This window comes from Galleria mellonella, unplaced genomic scaffold (genome assembly GCF_026898425.1).
Source record: "Galleria mellonella isolate WM207_F2 unplaced genomic scaffold, CSIRO_AGI_GalMel_v1 utg19, whole genome shotgun sequence".
NCBI classification, from domain to species: Eukaryota; Metazoa; Arthropoda; class Insecta; order Lepidoptera; family Pyralidae; genus Galleria; species Galleria mellonella.
The window spans coordinates 585020-607059 of NW_026442028.1; the positions used below are offsets into that span (position 1 = coordinate 585020).

The window sequence follows — 22040 nt, forward strand, 5'->3', positions numbered from 1 at the left end:
TTTGACCAATTAATAATTATGTATAACAAAATATTGAGTTAATATAATTTGCTACTTTAGGTTCAATTTACAATACAAAATATTTTTTTAGCTAGAACAACAACTTGCTCCTAAAAAGAAATAAATACAATCTTGAAAAAAAGTGTCAATAATTAGCTAGTATATTACGAGCAGTATGGTCCCGGCATAGAAACAATAGATGAGCCACCTCTTCCTTTCACATGGGTACGATAAGAGGTGATTAATGAAACTTAATAGTCTAAGGATAGGCAACAGCGTCCCTCTTAATACATCATTAATGCCTAAATCTAGTTGCCAACCCGCCTGTTAAACGTGGCAACTATTGGCAAAACCCACCTTATCTAGAAGGCTTATGTTCAACAACGGTCAGTCAACGGCTGATATGAATGAATGAATGAATGTGACAAGTACACTAATAAGCAATATTTCTTTCGTTTAAAAACAAAAATAATAAAAATCTCCCAAGAATGATAAAAGATATCGCACAACACAAACATAAATATTATGTAAAAGAATATACCCCAATTAAAAACATTCAGAATTCGACTGATAATTTAATATGGCATCTACATGATGCCTACTTCCTCTATTAAAGTCCAATAGTGCTTTATTAAGAATTTCCTCCATACTTTTAATTAGAATAAAAATTATTTTCCCTACAGAATTCCATAACGAAATTAGCCACTGAAACAAACAATGGTACAACATTTTGAATGGTGTCATGGCGATTATCTTACGTAACACTAGTAATGTCTCCGTTCCCATGGTGGCATTATATTTTGCAGTCGCGGATGTGTGAATTGGCTTTTTAAATTTTTTGGACGCGGCACGATAAATAAAGCCTATGCCAGATTCGTATTTTCTAGTACAAATTCAATGAAAATAAAGGTGAAGAAAGGAAAATCTTCCTTCAGAAAAGCGATAAAAAAACATAAATATGAAAGTTCAGACCTAATTAATAAATAAATAATAATTTAATCTAATTAATAAGAAACAATTATGTTCTTTACTTAATCTAAATGATATTTGATATAAATAGACCATATTCTAAATTAACTTATAGTCTTCATTTTATTAAATTCAGGCAGGCAAAGCCGCGAAACATAGCTAGTAACAAATAAATGTAATCATTTGCTTGTAGCTATACTTATCAATTAATATATAATTTTAGAAAAAATCCGTCATCTTTTGTCACCCAAGTCTTTTTTTCATTACTTATTTTATTTCTTATCTAAGTAAAGTTCATTAGACGAATATTTTTTTTATAGATGTAATTAATCTTGTCGATTTAAAATTGTATCAGTATATAATTTATGATAACGTTACATCGTTTCATAATTGTAACTAAATTGTTTCTATGGTTTCACAACAAAATATAATAATAATTGAATAAACAAGGTATATAAATAAAAATATTTCATTTTAATTCTTCAGATTTGAATCTTACGAATTAAAATGAAATATTATTATTCCTTTTTTTATAAATATACGTAAATATTTTTAATTCCATTATGAAAAGTTACCTAATTCCATTATCTCTGTTACACAAAGGGTTGCCTTGAAAGGATTACTTTCAGCAATAAGACCGCCTTGTTGCATTTATACAAGATTAGACATAGAAGTACATGTCTATATATAGAGGAAATTTACAATAATATAATAACAATCAATTAAATTAATCAATATTTAAGAGCTGTATCAAAATTTATAACTAAAAAGTTTATATATAAATATATCAATGACAAATGAATATATATATATATATATTCATTTATCATTAAATGTACATTACAAATATTGTGATAATTAAGAAACTAAACTAATATTATATATTATAATATAAAACTGAAGAGTTTGTTAATTTTTTTTGGTTGAACATACTAATTTCAAAAACTACTGGTTCAAATTGTTTTTTTTTTTTTAGGTTGGATAGCCTATTTAAGCTATATTTTATATTATTATATAAGCTAATATATAAGCTATATAATATCACGCTATGACCAATAGGAGCGGAGCATCAATAAAAAATGTTGCAAAAACAGAAAAATATAATCCTTTTGAGAACTTCTGTTAGTGAGATAATTTATGATAAATCGTCTACCACTAAGCATAATAATTAAAAATCTTATTCTTATGATCAAGAATATATCTTGAATCTGCAAAATCAAGCATTGTCAATTTCCAGATTATACGCAGAAACAGTTGAAATATGCACGCAGTTCATATACTGAGGTCTATATTCAAATAGGCAAGTAAGTCAGAAGAAAATAAATTAAATTCTCTTATATATGAATGTAGGTGCTAGGTGTCTCTCCTTGAATGCGCAAAGAAATCACCAGTCGTGCGCACGCGACGGTTTCACATGCACCGTACCCGTCTCGTTCCACCTATAGAATTTACCTACATTTTTATTTCTTGAATATACTCACACAGTTGCATTTTGCAATATATCGTAATTAAAAAAATATTTTTGCAAAATTAATATTATACAAACATTTATTAAGTACGAATACCTACTAGAGTTTAAGACTCGATTTAAAAAAAAAATGTATTTATGTTCTATACCATATATAATCTGGCTAAATCGAAAAACGATTTGCTAAGAAGCATACAAGCATACGGCCTGTCTGATGGTAAACGAGGTTATTGTAACCTACGGACGCCTGTAACACCAGAGATGTCACGCGCGCATTGCGGTCCTTTAAGAAACCTTAATACGCCCTTTTTGAAAAACCCCATGCTGTAGTCTCTAGGGAAAGTCTCAACAGGAAGTTCATTCCACAATCAAACAGTATTTAATTTTTTTTTGTTGTAAAATATATAGTTATATTTAATAATCTTGGAGCATAAAGTGCTACCGTATGTTTAAAAATAATCTTTGAATGACGTAAAAGAGACTCGTTATCGTAACGTAAAGAAAAAAATGTAAAAATGAATAAATTTTAGTTGAAGAAATATTTTTTCTTGTATTTTTTTACTACAACAGAACAACTCGAATTTTACTAGTAATTAAGAGATAGTATAATTTTACTACTGTTATAATTATATACTTGCATACGATATTATGAATGGATAATTTAACACGAAAAAAAAAATCAAACCCATCAATTTAAGATAATACTTCTGATGTTATCAATGCACATCACAATATCACACTTCGATTTTGTACCGTATTTCTATTACAATAAAGACGGAAGTGTAAGACGTAAAATTTCATATACGACATTGAACAAACAGTTACTCCTTTCCACCTGACAGCGCAGAGAACTGACAAGGCGCTAAGGTCACTATGCCCGGACCCCAGAACAATGAACACCGAAATGATTGACGTATAACATGGCATTCTCAACGTAATTTATTTAAATCTTATCTCAATAGGATAGAAATGATTATCGCTTGACAATCAACTAATTGTTACAAGAGACTTCATTTAAAATAAAAACTATAAATCAATCTTGTTCCAAAGACGTTAGATTTCACTTTGGCTTGATAGTATATAGTTTATTTTGCCACCAGGACAATGTGCTATTTATGTATTCAAAATTCAGTTTGTCAAACCACTAACTCAGTAGACAAAAATATCATGTATGACACAATCAACACTTAAAAGTTAAATATAATGGTAACACCTAACTAATGTTTACAATTCTACTTCACATTCTTACTTCAAAACAACGAAACAATTAAACCAAATCATTAAGATTGCAAAATCTGTTATTTTGATTTAAAAACTAAAATACTGGACCGATTTCGATAAAATTTCTATTAGACCAATCTATAATTATATTCTTTCAAATTAAAGACGAATTTTTCGTAAAGGTTTACAGTTGATGGAGTTGAGATAACAAACATAAAAAAATACAGTCGAATTTAGAACTTACATTTTCCTTGAAGTCGATTGAAAATACGCAGTTTCACTACAAAATAATTCCTTATAATAAGCCTCCCAGCTATGATGATATCGATGATGAAGCAAATAAACGAAATTTGTGGACAGAATATTTTAATATTTAGCTTTCCAAATAAAATCTATTTCAAATACGAAAATAAAACCCGAAAGTACGTACCAGGTAATGGAAAATATGCCTACAATATTCAATACTGGTTGAACTTGAGTCCCATTGGGGTTCAACCTAGTTAAAACGTAAAACGAGGTTCACTTATAATATGGTAATGACACTTTTACTGTGCTCGTATTTCATGCCGTGTTACCAGTGGTAATGACAGAATTAGCTTTACTAGATAATACAGTGTACATTTTGCATATATCAAATTGTCCATAATAAAGTACCTATTTACTATTTCACAATGAACAAAGCCTTCGATATATAACAATGCATCTAATATACACTGTTTACTGAAGTGACTTTCAAGTACAGGAGACTCTTAATTTGTCTATAGCTGTGAACCAGTTTCAAGAACTAGACATATTTGTCTTAGACTTGCTGGATTTTCGTTGAGTAACTATGAAATATTTATGTCAAAATAGTGAAAAATATTGAATTATTATTATTATATAATAAGTTTTCTTTTTTAATAACTGTGCTTGATTTGCTATTTTTACAGTTTATAATTTAACTGTGCTTGATTTGCTATTTTTACAGTTTATAATTTTAACGAACAAAAACAACGGAACATTAAAAAAATATTTATCTAGTTTGCGAGCCCGTTGTAAAAAACGATCACTCTTGTCTGTAGACCAGCTGATTCGTATAGATAATTATGCACACATGATATATGTAAACTCGCTCAAAGTGTCATATAATTATATATGTGTGGGTGATAGAAAACGTTCGATAATAGAGCATAAATATTCGATATTAAATATACAGAGAAACTGAATATATAATACGAACGGAAGCTGTGTTTGTTGTGTCTAGAGTTTCTAAATTAATGAATACAAACTCATTAATAGGATTTTGTGTTGTTTGGAAAAATTTTGGAAATTTTTCGTAGAATTTTTTTCGATATGATTTAAACAAAATCTATTCCTTCTGTATAAACAATTAAAATCCGTTCAAAATAGGAGCAACTCATCTCCATTACAAAAAGGTTATTAAAATTCATTCAGAATAGATGATGAAAATGTCATGCACTCAAAAAAATATAAACGAATTAAAAACTTCATTTTAAACTCGTTTCAAAAAAGTTTCGAGTTCTTACAAATATAGTTTTTGAATTTGCTTTAAGTTTAGTTAACCCTCCTTTAAGCAGTACTACAAGAATATTATTAAAAAGCGTACTAGGAATTAAATGAAGACGCCAGAAACACTGTTCCAACTAATTTCTTATATAGAACAACCTAGAGCACACGATAAAGTAGAAGAGAACTCTCAAATACCATGAATTTCATTTTCTTGCTTTTGAAAAGTGATATTCTAATAAACTGATTCCATATTAAAAACAAATCATAACTATTTTACCTACGTAGGCGTTGACAAGTATACCATGAGTCTAGAAAAACTTGTTACTATTTAGCGAGCAAATAATGAATAAATTAAACACATGACTGTCCAATTTCATACGTAACCTTGCCTTGTATTTGGCGAAATCATTTTATGTATATAAGTATTTTTTATACTACTTAGAATGACAAACAAGCCCATCTCACCTGATGGAAAGCGGTAACTGTCACCTTAAACGCTCTACTATCACCAGAATAATATTATACGTGGTTTTCTTATGTATCGCTATTTATTAGGAACAAAGTATGCTTCCATGCCGACTAATTTAACTTCACATCTTACCCTTAACCTTCTCACCTTTGCCTGGCGGTAAAATTAACAAGTGAGACAGAAGTAAATGATTTTATTTTAATAACTATAATCACATTCCACTAATTTGCAAATTCATAAATGGAATATTATCATTTTTTTTTATTTATCTCGCTGTTTATGTTGTGATTTCTGTGATGTGACGAAACTTCATTATGTCAGAAATTATAATTCAATTTAGTGATAATTAAATATGTTTTAATCGATTAATTTAATTTCATTTTTAATTTGTAAATGTTTTCTCCACTAAAACCGACTTGAAAAGCAAAAAAAAGGATACTTGTCATCTTAGTTGATTTTTTATGAAGTACTAGGAGAGTAGGGCCATGCAGAAAGTAGGAACGTAATTTTAAAAAAATTTTACTGAACTTCAATAAACAAAGAACTAGAACAAATCGTTTTGAACGGTACGCTTATAATATTATAAGTAATTATTTAAAAAAAAAAAATACTAAACTTGCCTGCAATATAGTTGTAAGTAGTACTTACCATATATAGGAATAACTCGTGAGAAAGGTGATCCCATTATACTACGCTGATTTTTTATAATCCGTAATCATATTTAACACCCAAGCACACAACACGCCCGAAGTTTTCAAGAACTCGAAAGACTTTGCTTTAATTTAACGATTCCGTATCACGGAAATGGTAAGTCGACATACCAGTATACAGTTAACTATCCCGAAGATGATTGAACTCAATATTGATTAACTTTACAGAAAAATACATGTAGAACGAAATGCTCTGCAGCATTATGGGAAATGCGCACGAAAGGATGTAATAACAAAAACTCTAAAAAAAAATAGAAGGTACACGATAGAATAAGATTGATCTTTATATCATATATAATATATTCTGAGAATAAAGAAATCATCTCCGAAACAAGCGTACATATATAAGACGACTGTGATAATTTCAGATTATTTATCACAATAAAACCTACTTCATCTAAAAAATAATCACTAGCGAATTAAAAAAACATCGCATAATGTAAATTGAAATAAAATACAAACAAAATTAGAATCTGTTACTTACAAAAATCTTCCACAAATGAACTAAAGTTAATAGTCGTACACATTCTGTACCAACTACCTAATAAGAACTAGGTTCATATACTAAAATTCTATATTACTAAATTAATATAGACAATTTTGTCGCCATAATTCAAATCGTCGTAATGCGGAACAAGATTAAAACGTTTTTTTTTATAACCGACAGGTTAAAAGTTGGCGCCGCGACGTCACAAGCTATCATATTTCCTTGTCACGATGTATAAAACTCGAAACTTCAAAAGAACGAAACGAACAAAGCTTAATAGGACTGTTTTAAAATTATCGATGAACGCAAAAATAGATGAAAATAAAAGTTATTTTTTTAACTGATTTTATTGACATCATTGGCATAGTGTTTTAGTGGTGGTATTGAAATACTTTTATATATATCAAAATATTATAAGAAAACATAAAAAAGGAATCATTCTTATTATGCGAATAATATCACATGTATTTTAGTAATAAAATGTTATACCTTTCATCTACTTTATCTATAGTAGTAATATTGTAGCTATCCAAAATAGATTGCTTTGTAAATGTTGATTGTATTCAATATTGTATTTTTACCTTCTTTTTATGATACATTTTGTTTTTATCTTTGTCTAGTTCATTTGTCTTTGTTTCGCTTAAGTTTACAAATTGTGGATATTTTATATCTATAATAATTTAGACTATATGTTATATCACATTATACGTTATAGTACAAAGTCATTATTAAACATTTCAAGAACTAAATTGTTAAATTATCCTTTAATGAGATTTATATTCGATAAATAATAATGATATATATTTATCAGATCAAATTATGATTTTAGAATTAACTATTATTATAGCTATTATACCTATCTTAACATTAATTAAGCCTTCTGCTTTCTTGATCTTATTATAATATACTATGGGAGATAATCTGTATAATATCATAGTGTATAATAATATTTATAAGATTTTTAACGTAAAAAAAGAAGTACATTCCTACCCTCTTATTCATAAAAACTAAAACCTTGTTCAAATTTATTTTAACTAATTATTACACCGTTTTGTGACTTTCATTCAAATTAGGAATTAAACTCAAAAGAAGAAGACAAAATAGTTCAATAACTAAAACAGGTTTTTAAAAGGTTTGACGTTTTTATGAATAACGAGGTTAATTTCTATTTTGTGTGTGAATCGTTGTCTATGGTGCAGGTACATTCTGCTCCAATTTACAACTCTATTCTGAACCGATTTTAAATTCCCATATAGGTCCTATATAAATCAAACTTAATCTTAAAATATTATCAGATGGATTGAAACATTACTTTCAACTTAAATTAATATAAAAATCTCGAGACGTAACATGAGATCAAAAACAAATATTATCTATTCACGCATCAAATTATTTTCGCTTTCGTGAACATAAAAACGTATAAGTATCGATATTAAAAATCACGATGCATGTAAGATTTTAAGAATTAATAAATAGAACCTTAATAAAAATGTAATAAAGACCAATATGACCCACTTTTGCGCAAATAAAATAAAATTAATCACTATTGCCGGCATGTGCCACGTACGAGTCCGTAATTGTCTGCTCGCTAGTATTCAATCGTTTCAGAAATGAACACTAATCGATTTTATATCGTTAATCGTTTAATAGAACTACTCCTATAATCGACTATCGCTCTTATTCTTAACAATAAAGCCATTCATTACCAGAGGGAGACTTTGTACAAAAGTCGATTGCTTGGGCACCTCTGTCCCATTCGTGTTTCAACCGTGAAGCAGTTGTGTTTGCATGACTGTGTTTCGGTTTGAAGGGTGGGATATGGCGTGAATTTACAGGGTACAGAGGAATAACACCTGAGTCCTCAGGAATGGCAACCCATGGGGGTATCATGGGTGAAACAGTATAGTCTGCTATGTCCATGGTACTGCTCATGTCTATAGGCGACGGTTACCACTTTCCATCAGGTGGGCCGTCAGCTTGTTTGTCATTCTAAGTTGCATAAAAAAAAAAAAAAAAAAAAAAAAAAAAAAAAAAAAAAAAATTCATAGCTGTTTGCTTCTTGGTCTTGGTTCATAAAATTATTTTTATTTTATACAATTATTTATATATTATACTTTAATACACCTAGATAGTGTAAATGGTGGACTTAGCACACTTAGTCTTTTTATATTTCACATGACAGCGATATACAGATATTCAGAAGTTTAGAAATTATTTTGTCTTTACGAACTTTTACCTGTGATTAACTCGCGTGACTGAAATATTTTTATTGACCAAAATAAATAGATCCTACTCTATCCCAAAGAGAGCCTTAAAGACGCCAAGAAGGTGCAAATAAACTCACTTTCATATTTATAATACTAAGTTCTTCTGCGGTATCTCTTGCGTGTATCAGTATAATTATGTATAGTTAAAATTGTTTATTTCATTTCATACTATATAATTATATTAAAGCAAATGCTGTGAATACCTTTAAAAAGCATGTGCATTAATACTGTATTGTTTTTAATATTTGTTATATGTGTTATAATGCAATATGCTGTTGGTGTTCATATAAATAAATAAATAAAGTTTTCTATGCATTAAATTAGGATATAACCTATCCGTTAGCCGTAAACATCCAAATTTGGTCCATAGTTTTTACATAAAAGTGTAACAAATATCCATCCTATACTATAATAAGATTAGTAAATATTACTTTATTTAAATTATTAAACTAGATTTGCGTAGGCTTTTTCTGTTAAATTCATTGTCTAGGTCATTTGAAACAACTACCCGGAACAAATTCTGGCTTTTTTTTGGTAATCGAAATAATCTGTATACCTAACTGGGAAGTCGGTTTTTTTTTTTTTCAATTAACATTTAACACGGTTGTCTGATTCGTGGAGGCAATAAATTGATTTACTTATTAAAATTTTAGATGATTTATAAAAACAGTACAACAATACTATAGGATGCGTGTTAGCTCAAACAGTGTACTAAAAGCAATTTCCAGTAAAATGGACTGTCCCATCCTAAAATATTGGGTGGAACAGGTTATCAATGCAAGAGCGTCATGACCGCTCATTTACTAACATAGTTAAAGTATTTATAACTAACAAAATAGGCCTTATGTTGTCTAAATAAATAAATATTATCATTATTATTAAAACATGCAAATTTATTTGGATAAAAACTAATCGCATCATTTTCTATCAAATAGGTCGTCAAACTGACATCCACTTGATAGGAATTTTGTAACATCCATTTAAACATAAATCATGGAAACATCATGGAAGTTACAGTATATGCTGTAATCCTGCCTCTTTACTATATTAATATCATAACCATATCCCATTCTTCAAACCGAAATAGAAACACCTAGCGACAGAAACATTATGATAGTCCTAGATAATAGAATACTATACCATTACCATAGCTTACTCGTCAAAAATAGATATTGTAACAAAAGTGCAAAAATTTTACATATGTAAAAAGTTCTTTGGGACATCGCGCAAGAAGTTGAACAATTTCCATACAAATTACGGTCACTTTCGAAATACCGCATTGAAATTCGGCGGTGCAAGCAATTTGTACTACCATTGTCCGTCAAAGAGACAGTGAATTCGAACGACTTTGGTATTTGGAACAGATTGAATATTAAAACAAACATTTACTTATCCAGATCATGTGATTAATATCATATGGTTCTTAAGAGATACGGTCTTTTAAAAATCATGAATAATGCAGCGAAATTCAATTAATTCTTTTAATATTATAAATGCAAAAGTTTGTAAGGTTTGATATTTTTTCATGCAAAATGTACTGAAGAGATTTTAATGAAATTTGGTACACAGGTAAGTTATAATCTAACTTAGTACATAGAACATACGTAAGTACTTTTTGTACTGATTCATGTGGGGAAAGATACGAGATACTAGTACTGCTATATGAATTAAACAATAATATAGGTACGTAGAAATCCAGAACATGAGAACAGAATATAAAACTAAAATTAAATAAAAATCTCGGGGTTTTCTTTTTATTTTTGATTAATTATTTAATTTTTAATGAATTAATTCTAGGACGGAAATACAAAATTTATTGTTTAATTTTTTATACTAAATCAGTCGTTGACTATGTGGTTTATTTATTTATTTAATATAATTTATTTTATATAATTAGTTCATCCATCAATTTTTATTCTTTAGAAAAAGTTATCCAGTTTTACAAAAAAATATTACCGCTAGATTTCGATTCTTATTATTACATAATAACTATACAGGTGTTAATTACGGTATCCTAGTTAATTCTATTTTAATTATTTTAATAAATTTCTATTCGCAAAATAATGTAACGCGATTACACATAAATTATATATACATATTTGATGTTAATTACCAACGTTAACTAAAGTACTATTTACTAATCAAATTCTGCATCTTTTAAAATAGAACATCAGAGAATTTTTCTCTACAAATTACTCGATAATCGATGAGTATGATGGATGAGCCAGACTAAAATATGGTTAAATATATTTTAGGGAACTTAACAACCCAGTGCATCACGCCACCTCAATATACTTTTATAAATATATAATGTTTTTTCTATGTACTTATCTTTAGATAATATAAATTTTTATATATGTTTATAAAATTTATACAAGTACTTATAAAGAAAAGTGAACATGAAACTCAGTTGCATCATCGGCTTGGCTTAGTCACGATTTTATCTGGGTTGCAATTTACTTATGACGAACTTAATACGGAATTACCATTACCAATAAATTGACCGCAACTTGATTTTCTTACAAGGTAATTACTACATTACTACACCTACCACTCATATAATTTAAACAAAAACAAAATACGCTTTTGGTTGAAAGGTTTCTGAATGTTACTCGTATAGTCATCGTTTTATTTTTTTATTATACATACATATATATATATATATATATATATATATATATATATATATATATATATATATATATATATATATATATATATATATATATATATATATATATATATATGTATATATCTTAGAATACAAAAATGATGAAAAATATAATATTTTTGTAATTTTTATTTTAAATGTGACAATAAGTTTATTCCTTAGTTTGTTATCTTACAGCGCCTTTAGGCTACTTTTTATACCGGTCAGTAAATATATCCTGCTCACGCGGACAAAATCGTGGGTAAAAGCTAATAATATATAAAAACAGGGAATCATAATAAAGTAAGAAATAATAAATGTATGCTATATATTTTATGTATATAATTATGTAATATGTACTATTATAAGCATTTAGATGTATATAAACTATGCATGTGACTATTGCATGTTTTATTAACATAAGCGTTTTTTTTATTAGATACACTTCTTGCGCCGAATAGCTACCATGTTTTTTCTTTTCTCCTCTACCCAAAGGTCATCTGGTTATTGCATATATAGGTAGGTTGTTACATGCATATTTGTATTATTCTTGAAGTGATGCAATAAAGAATAACTAAGTATTTGACTATAATTAAAATATTGTATCGTAAGACTTTGATAATAAGGTACACTGTTGAGTATTTTAATTAACGTTTACTCGAGACAGTATACTTTGTTATGTCCATGGTACTGCTCATATCTATAGGCGACGATTACCACTTTCCTTCAGGTGGGTCGTCAGCTTGTTTTCCATTTTAAGTTGCATAAAAAAAAGTTTAAATTTTATAATCATGCTTAGTTCCAAATTAACATGCTTTACTTTTAAAATGTCACTAAAATATATAACTAATACGATACAAATTTTTAACGTGCAAAATTAACTATATACTCATTAGTATGAATCGTTGGGAATGTGTATGGTATTCCGAGGTAATTCACATATTTAAACCATTGTAGTGTAACAATATAGAATGACGCTTTGTACCTGTTTAAAATGTTTTCAATTGCATTGTACTATTGAGGTTGTGGACAAATTATTATAGTATGTTTAAAGTCGAATTACGATCAAAAACAAGGCAAGATTGTGATGATTATGTTGGATATATATATATATTTTTAATTGTCAACAATAAGTTTGTACTGCATGTCCGCTGTGATCATATCTTTATGACCTTATTTTTTAACAAAATGAGGACGTGGCCTAAATGTTTGTTTAAACATATTTTATTTATTAAATTTTACGTTAAATTACGTTATCATATAATTTTATATAAATTATGTTTATTTATTATATTTAGACATATATTTTACTTCAATAAGATAATATAATTATGATTAGTTTCCAATTGTTATTTTTTAACATTATAATCCAAAAATAAAAAAAGAAATTACGTTGTATCATCACAATATTTTCTTCCATAAAAAAGTTCAGAAAAATGTCCAAAAAAAAATTTGCATATCATAATGTATTGTGTATAATTCGCTAGTTACAATTAAATAAAAATATAAAATAAATCGGAACACCACATTTAACGTGGTAGACATTTAGACAATCCAGTTTGTTTTTACATTCGAAAATTATTTAAAAATAACGATAAAAAAATGTGAAACGATACTTAATTTCGTGTTATCGTGACACGAAATACAAAAACTCTATATTTGGAGGCGATTACTGCATTTGAACCAATAGCAACGGTGAATGCGGTGGTGGCGAGGTTGCACCAAGGTAATACCGAGGTCCGAGTGCCCGCTACAATGCGGCACCTCTAAACGGATTTTCTTTATAGAGCTCACGATTTGATAGCGAGCCCGTCTTGTATGGAGCCTTGAGATGCTGCACTTTAAAATACCTATCAACGTAAATATTTTACTTTAAAAATGGTGAATTAATAGGAATATGTTTAAACGTAATTAGAGTAACATTATATAGCTCATTATTATATAATCAGGGTTTGCTGGAAGAGAACTCTTACACAGTTAAGCTCGCCTGTTGTACATCTTTAACTAATATAAATTATACGTATATGATTTGTGTGTACAATAAAGTATAAATAATATAGCATTGCCGGTTTATATACTCCATATTGGTATATATAAACCGGCATATTAGCAAATTATATCATAATTGAACCTGAAATTAAATATTTAACGTTATTTACAAACTCATTTATTAGATACATTATATAAAATTTTATATATAATATATATCAAATTTTCCTTCAAAAATCCCTTCATGAACATTACTTTCACTTATTACAACAATAAAAAGCCTTAATTTGTTATATAATTAGTTATTATTTATATATTTATTAATTTAGTATATACTATGTATGGTTATTTATATATGTATTGTATGTGATTTATGTGTGTATATATTTTTTGTAAGTATATTATTCTATATGAATTATGTATATTTATTTATCATAAATTGTATATATCTTTACGTCTATATATATAGTATATCTTAAAATATTTATTTAATTTACTATTTTTTTTAAATCTGTGCACCGCCATTTGCTCTCTCTGTTTGGCGTGGCGGTTGACTAGTAGAGAATGCCATCAAGCATTAAGTCCGCCCTGTAGACATTTTTCAATGTGTGCAAAAGTATAAATAAATAAATAAATATAATAAATTAATTTTTATTATTTTTATAAAGAAAATATAATATTTTTTAGAACGCTTTCATTATACATGAAGTTTACTGGCGTTAAATAACTTACGTTGTACTACACGTATACTCCGAAAGACAAAGTAAATGTTAATTTTTTAAAATAATATAAACACATGTCAGATATTCAAATGAGGTAAGAATCGAAAAATTTCCTATGGGAACAGGAGATAGCGGACATGGACGCAGCCATAAAAAGCAGCTAGTAAAATTATAATTTTGAAATTGTCATTCGCACCACGCTCGTTCGGTGTTGCCAGGTGATACTTAACACAGAAAACGTGATAATTGGTCGTATTCAATGAATTGTTGTTGTAATTATTGCAGAATACGAAAGCGATAACATTATGTAACCATACCTATTGGTAGGTTTCCACGTATAAAATAATTATTCTTAAAGATAAAAAGACAGGTACGCTTAACACATTTAAATTTACCGATAATAATGAACTACTCTTATTACTTTTAAGTCGTGTAGTTCCGGCATTGTAAGGACTCGTTCCTTTACCGTGGGTGTTGTAAAAGGCGACTAAGGAGCTTAAAGGTCGAGGGATGGGCAGCAGCGTTCTTCTTAAAATATCACCAAAGACTAACTGCGGTTGTCAACCTGCCAAATGTCAAAACTAATGGCTAAACCTTCCTTATAGCGAAGGCTTATGTCCAGCAGTGGACAGTTAACGACTGATATGATGATGATTACTTACAATTACTTATTAAGGCTTACTTAATTAATTCAAACAAAAAGAATAAAAACAACAATTAAATAAAAGAGTCTAGCTGGCCAAGACACCATCAATCATTAATTATCATTTAGACAATCTTTACCTATACATATATTCACTATAATATAAAAACACTTCACTAGATAAAAATTTATATATAAATAAATAGGTAACGAATGAGTAAAAAGTATTAGTTTCGTTAAAAATAGTTAGCAATAGAAAAAAAAATTGTAATGACGAAATTACCTAATATGGGAGTAAACAATGTCAATAGCAGAAGAAATATAGGTAATTAAAATCAGATCAAAATTGCTGAAGATATCAAGTACTTAATATACAAACAAAATATAAGCGACTTGCGAACTTTTACTTTTTGGAGTCATAAAAATACCGTGAAAGCCTTAAAGTAGTTTGCAACGCTTATTTCACATTAAATATATCTCAGTTTTAACATCTCGAATATATATAATATAGCCCATGTATTATTATATTATATGGCCAACAGGTATATTAAATTTCACTCAAATCCTTTCAGCTATTTAAACGTAATTCAATAACAAACACCCAAACTTTCACATACTTATAATTAGTGATGCGATGACATGTTATAAAATGATACTTGACAATGAAATCTCCTTGGTCTCATTAAGCTGCCCTTTATCATATTAAAGTGGGAGGTAGTAAACGAAGGTTGTCATCTAACACCTATACTAGTACCATATAATTTATTTATAAATATATAAATATGTTTTGTAGAAAAATAAAACTTTTTCTCATTTTAGTATGTGAAATTAAATGTTACACTAAGTGCCAACAATTAACACTACGAATATGTATCTATATAAATAAAAATTAAATATTGGTTGTCAATAAACGCATCGATTGAACGTATGCGATTTTTATGAAGATAATGATTGTGTCCCACAAAAAAAAACTAGCTTCAACTGAGACAAAACCAGTTATTTTGACCTAAAGACTAAACTACTGAACCGATTTTGGTAAAAATTCTATAGGACTATATCATTTCAGGTAAAGAAAAGAATTTTCTAAACCAGCTTAGAACTCATGGAGATATGAGGTAATAAACATAAAAAAACCGAATGGAGAAAATTCTTCGTTTTGAAATCGGTTGAAAAAAGGCAACGCCGATAGGGTTATTATAACTGTAGTAGTTTTATTAAAAAAAATCATATATAGTTTTTCGTATTGTTACAAAAATTTTAATCACTTTTAAACATTTCATAATACACTGATGATACTTACATACATACATCACGGCTATCTATAAATTACTTATAATATATTTGACATGGATATCGATCCACTATTTTTTTAAAAGAGCCTAACCTCCAAACGTAGAAAAAAAATAATTCGTACAGTTCTGTACCGTAAAACTGAAAGTTTGAAAACTTCTAAAACAAAATATTATACGAACAAAATATGCATACAAAAGATTTTGCTGCGTATTTTGTTTAAATTTTTTACCATAATAACATTTTAGTTCTTATGAATTCAGAACATTCAATTTTTAAATTAATATTCAGAATTATACAAAATTATTGAATTGATTTCAGAAATTTGACGAACAATTTAATTATGACGGCATTTTTGTAAAAAAATATAACTTTTAAACGGAATATTTGTCCCTCTGTGAAAGTCGTGCTATAAACATGCAATAGACTCCATTAATATTGGATATGGTACATTATTTATATATAAATAATAATTATTTATTTGAACCGCTCGTTACCCCACTTCACCAACACGTTTGGTTATTTTAGATATAGGGACAAAGAAAGGTTTTATGGTCAATCGATTTCAAAAAACTTCTAAATAGACTATTTTTTATATGTATATATGAATACATTTCAATTCTAAACCGATTATTTTTTAAACCAATTATTTTTTATTCCAACGTTAAATCGAACCTATTCTCATGCTGACTCTATATTAATTTGGTCCAAATTTGTAACGTTTCTCTTTTGTGTTATCTATTTTTTTTTTTATTAACATTATAAAATCTTTTAAAAAACTATCGTTTTTAACAATCTCAATACATTATCGATACTTTGAATAAATTTAGAATTTTTTACGGAGTTTTCCTCATTTAATATATTTGTAACCTCCTACCTAACAAGTCCATTATCTTAAATTAATTATAAACATATTAAATAATCCTTAGCTATAAAATCGGTGTTAGCAGTATGAATATATTTTAATGTACCAGCGCCCTCTACAAAAACATCCAAGTAATGTTTTTATCATTCTGGTGACATTAAAACATGTTTGATAATATATCGTTTCATAATATAATTGGCGACTTATAATTGCTTAAGTGCCTGCTTTCGAGAACTCTTTATCAATTATTCTGTGTACTTGCAATTATTATTTTATTTATTAAAACTTTAATACGCATACGTAATAACACATTTGGTGAACGTAAATAGGTAAAAGTACAATTATATATATAATTTTCTTGAACATAGGTGGAGAAATAGGAAATAATTGACAATATTTAATTACAATGTATAGACAGACATTCCATTAGACATTTGTGTGCGAGTTACAATACGCATGGTGACGTTACTTGCACACAAAAATAGAAAACACGATGGTGGGGAAATGAATAGAAAATCACGTACGTGATATACGACCGTGTAGATTAATGAACATTTGGTTGTTTACTTATAAATGTGCTATAATGTTAAAAAAATTGGTAATCACGTAGGCACGTAAAGTTTATACCTAATTATTTTTCTCTACCTTAGTACACCTAAGACGTAGGATTTACAAAATTATTTCAAAAAAAATAATCAAGACTGAAATAACTTTGGCATTTAAACTAATATTCAAGACAGTTATAAGAGACCGTTCTTGACCTTTTTAATCAAAAGGTCACAATCATTTTTATCATTAGCCCAATATAATATGATTTGTCCGTTTTGGATCTAACTTTAATAAAAGTTAATTTTAGAAATGTACTAAATAATTATTTTATTTTATAACAGCAAATGATCTCACAATATCAGCGATTTTATCTGATTGGCATTAGTTATTTTGCACTTCTATTATTTTATAAGAAAATATTGTGTATAATATTGTCTTTAGATTCATTGTTTCACTTGTAAGTTGATTTATCAGTCAATAGATTTCTGTTTTTATATACATATACATATTATAAAGTCCATATAATTAATTACATGTAATTACACAGCAGTAGCTATTTATTCTGTTTATTATATATTAATTTATATCTTTCATATTTTAAATGTTGATTATTTATAAAAAAAAATATACTCAAAAGTTCATTTGTTTATAGAGTCAAGGACCAAGGTCAATCTTTATGAGACGTGTTATTAGAACTTATCAGGTGCGAAGAGATTTTACAGTATCCATGTTTACATTTATAAGCTTTGGAGACCTTCGTTGAGCACGATATCACTTAGTTTATGGGGTGAGATAAAGGTCTTGTTGACTATTCTAAAGATAGGACTGAAAATGCACCGACATGCATAGGCGATAAGTAGAATGTGAGCTTTCGTGACTTTATATAAGAGTTGAGTAAATTCAGAAAGTTAGATCCAGTGACAGTTTATGGTGCTATGTTTTATAACCTTTATAAATAGTACAAATCTAGTGAACATTTTGTTAAAACCCGAAGAGATTTTTTATCGACAAGTTTTATACAAACTTTCACGCGCTATTTCATACAGGAGATGAATTTACAAAACTGTGCAAGAAAAGAAATTTTATGTCTGCCAGTGTTAAGACACTTTAGTTGACAATATACTCGTATGTAGTTTTCTATATATTATTTTTTGAGTTTCTGTATTACAAACAAAAAATCAAATCTTTCCTCATTATAATATCAGGTTACATAAATAATATATTAAATCCTTTTTCTTTCTTAATGTTATTACAGCTATCCCACTCGTACTTGTGGTAAAACACCGTAAGATAAACTATTGCAGTGATAATAACTAATGCCTGCAACTTGTTTCATGATTGTGATGTCGTCACACGGTGTCACCACAGTCGATTGCGCAGATTTGCACAACATTATTTTTGTTGAAAATGTAACTGTAATTTTCTGTATGGTGATTAAAATTGCTGAAATTTTGTGAAATTTTAAATTTATCAAAGAAGACTAAATTCTTGAAAATATTTTTTTTAGTTTTCTTAAAAGAAATATCTTTGCACGAGTTCTCTATTATCTAGGTCTAGTATTTTATAATTGTGTACGTTATTTATCTTTATGATACTTATAATGTTGTTACTAAAACTAATTAATCTTGTTGTAATAATATCATTCTATGAATCTTACTGTTATTTCAAATCCGGCATACTTACTTAGAGAACGTATGTTTTAATTATTTTACTCTATTAATCAACCAGTTATTGATTCCGAAAATTAATCAACTATAAATGAAGACGATCTAAATACTTATCTGCTTATTGACTTCTTATTACCTACAGAGTTGACCAGTTAGTAACGTTTTCCCCTAATTCAAATTTGATTTGAGAATCATTCAAAATTTTTAAATGGCTACTTTATAACAAATAAATAAAGCTTGAATTGGCATATTGATATTCATATCATGTATACAAAAAGAAGCCCAATACAGGAGCGCCGTACGCAAGATGAGTCAGAGACCTTTTCACCCGAGGACATTGTTTATTCTGAACGCAAACCTGATCCTGCACTGTTTTCTTTAGTATTAGCGTTTTTGGTCATTTATGACATAAACTTTTCATTTAAATATTTTGTGCAACTATTTACTTATAAATCGTAAATATATTATAAACCGTTTTCTACAACTATTTCAGTCCTCAAAATCATTTTTAAGAAAAATCATTAAGAGTTGCGTGTTTAAATGCTTCCACGTTCATTCGAGTCAATCAACTTAATAGCGAAACACTTGGTGTTATCCAAATGAGATTCTCTTTTATAACTTTTACTTATTTATATTGAATTTATAACTCATCATGATCTTGCGAAATGTTCTTTCACATTATAGCTACTGGCAAGTTTCTGATAAAGAACCGAATTGGAATTATATTAAAGCTTTCTCCGCTACCGCTAAAGTTATACAATAAGCATAACTGTAAACATCCGCTCTTACCTTTGCTTAGGCAAGTCCGTTAATATTCCGGTACACTGCTTTAAAGAAACACTAACACTTTGATTTTAGCGAGTCGATCGACCGTCGGATCCCCGCACCGTTATTCACGTCATATGTGTGTCAAATAACGAGAAAAATTCTCACAATCTCCGTCAGCACTCACTAGAAATCTCTCGCTTGAACAGTCGAACACAACACTGCACAGTTTTTAGTTATTTCACATCACATCACTAGAATTTTGAATTTGGAACGGTGCAGGAGCGATGCACTTGGCGCGTGTTGCGCGCGCGGCGAATTGTTTCGGTCGCGTCGGCGTCGCGTCGCCGGCGGCTGTGTGTGGCGCGGCGCAAGCGTGTACGCTCACCTCTCTCTCGTCTAAGCGACTGGCGCGCTGCCTTCACCTTCGCCGCGCGGCCTGCCCGTTTCGCAACCTCAGCTCAGCGGTTTCCTTGCAACCAACAAGTTGCATGGCAACAGTTTTTTTTTATATCTACTAACACATTAAATACAAATCATCTATTAAAAAGTTCTGTAACCTCCTCTGAAATTACTTTGGTGTATCTAAACTTAGATTGTTATTAACGACCCTGGTTATATAGCTCTATATTCGTATGACCTCCATAAATAGCTGTCACGCAACTGTATCTTTGAATATCTGTTCGTTATTTTTCTTTCAATATAAAGGAATGTCGAGTGTATTTTATTAATTTATGAAAATATAAATAGTAACCTCATCCGCACTATCGGTATACACTAGCAATGTACCAGTAAGTAATGATAGGTGAGAATGAAGCAGGTCAACTGGCCCATCGTGACAAAAACAACAATTTATTAACGATGCTTTCCAGAGGAATCGCGTAGAAGACAATTTCATAAGGTAAGGATATTTCTGGCAACGGCTATCCCGTTGACTCCATAATTAACGATCTCTTTCCCCCCGAATGTCAAATGTTTTACCATCGCAATTAACCGTTGAGGCTTTCCAATAACTTTCATCTATAAAACATTAAAGTAAAACATACAATATTTATGGTAAAACCACAACACGTATCGATAGCTGACGGAAGTCTACTAACCCGATGACGGGACATGGTTTTACAAACATTTTACTCATAAACATTTTATAGCGTCAATGTACGTTTATAGACAACTGCCATCCGTCAATTTCAACATGCTAATAAAATCAACTGGACATAAGCAAACAGGTTGACTATACGTTACCGCAAATATATGCAAAATAAATACTTTTTTTACATTTGGTATAAACTGAACTGATAATCGAAGCATGCATAAATATTTTCAGCGACATCCGAGTGGTCAAAGTATATTATAATATCATTATACTTACTAGCATATTCTTCAAATAAATGCAACATATTTCATAGTTTATGAGGTCACAATCAATCTAATTTTGTTTAGAATCTAACAGGAAACATACACTAACCAACAGGATTAGTAATGCAAGAATATGATTTTACCAATAATATTAAAATGCCTGACTATAAAAATCTTAACACAAAGTGTTAACATTTTGACGACTCAAATATATTTTCATAGATTATCATCATATTAGTTAGATACTGTCCACTGCTGAATATAAGCCTCCCCCATAAGTAGGGCTTTGCTCGTAGTTGCCATGCTTAGCAGTTGAGTTGGCAACCGCAGTTACGATTTGGTGTTGTTTAAAGAGGGACGCTGCTGCCCATCCCCAGACCATTATGTTCCCTTAGTCGTCTCTTACGACACTCACGAAAAATGAAGAGGTAGTCTATTCTA

At 28.9% G+C, this 22040-nt stretch overlaps 1 protein-coding gene across 1 annotated transcript in view; it reads right to left on the minus strand.

The window, feature by feature from the left end:
* LOC113521248 (uncharacterized) overlaps window positions 1-20638 on the minus strand; it is a 224028-nt gene extending 203390 nt beyond the window's left edge. Inside the window, exon 1 of the mRNA XM_026906728.3 lies at window positions 20265-20638. The gene's annotated coding sequence lies outside the window, so the exon portion shown is untranslated. The remainder of the gene's footprint in view (window positions 1-20264) is intronic.
* Between the last annotated feature and the right edge of the window lie 1402 nt (window positions 20639-22040).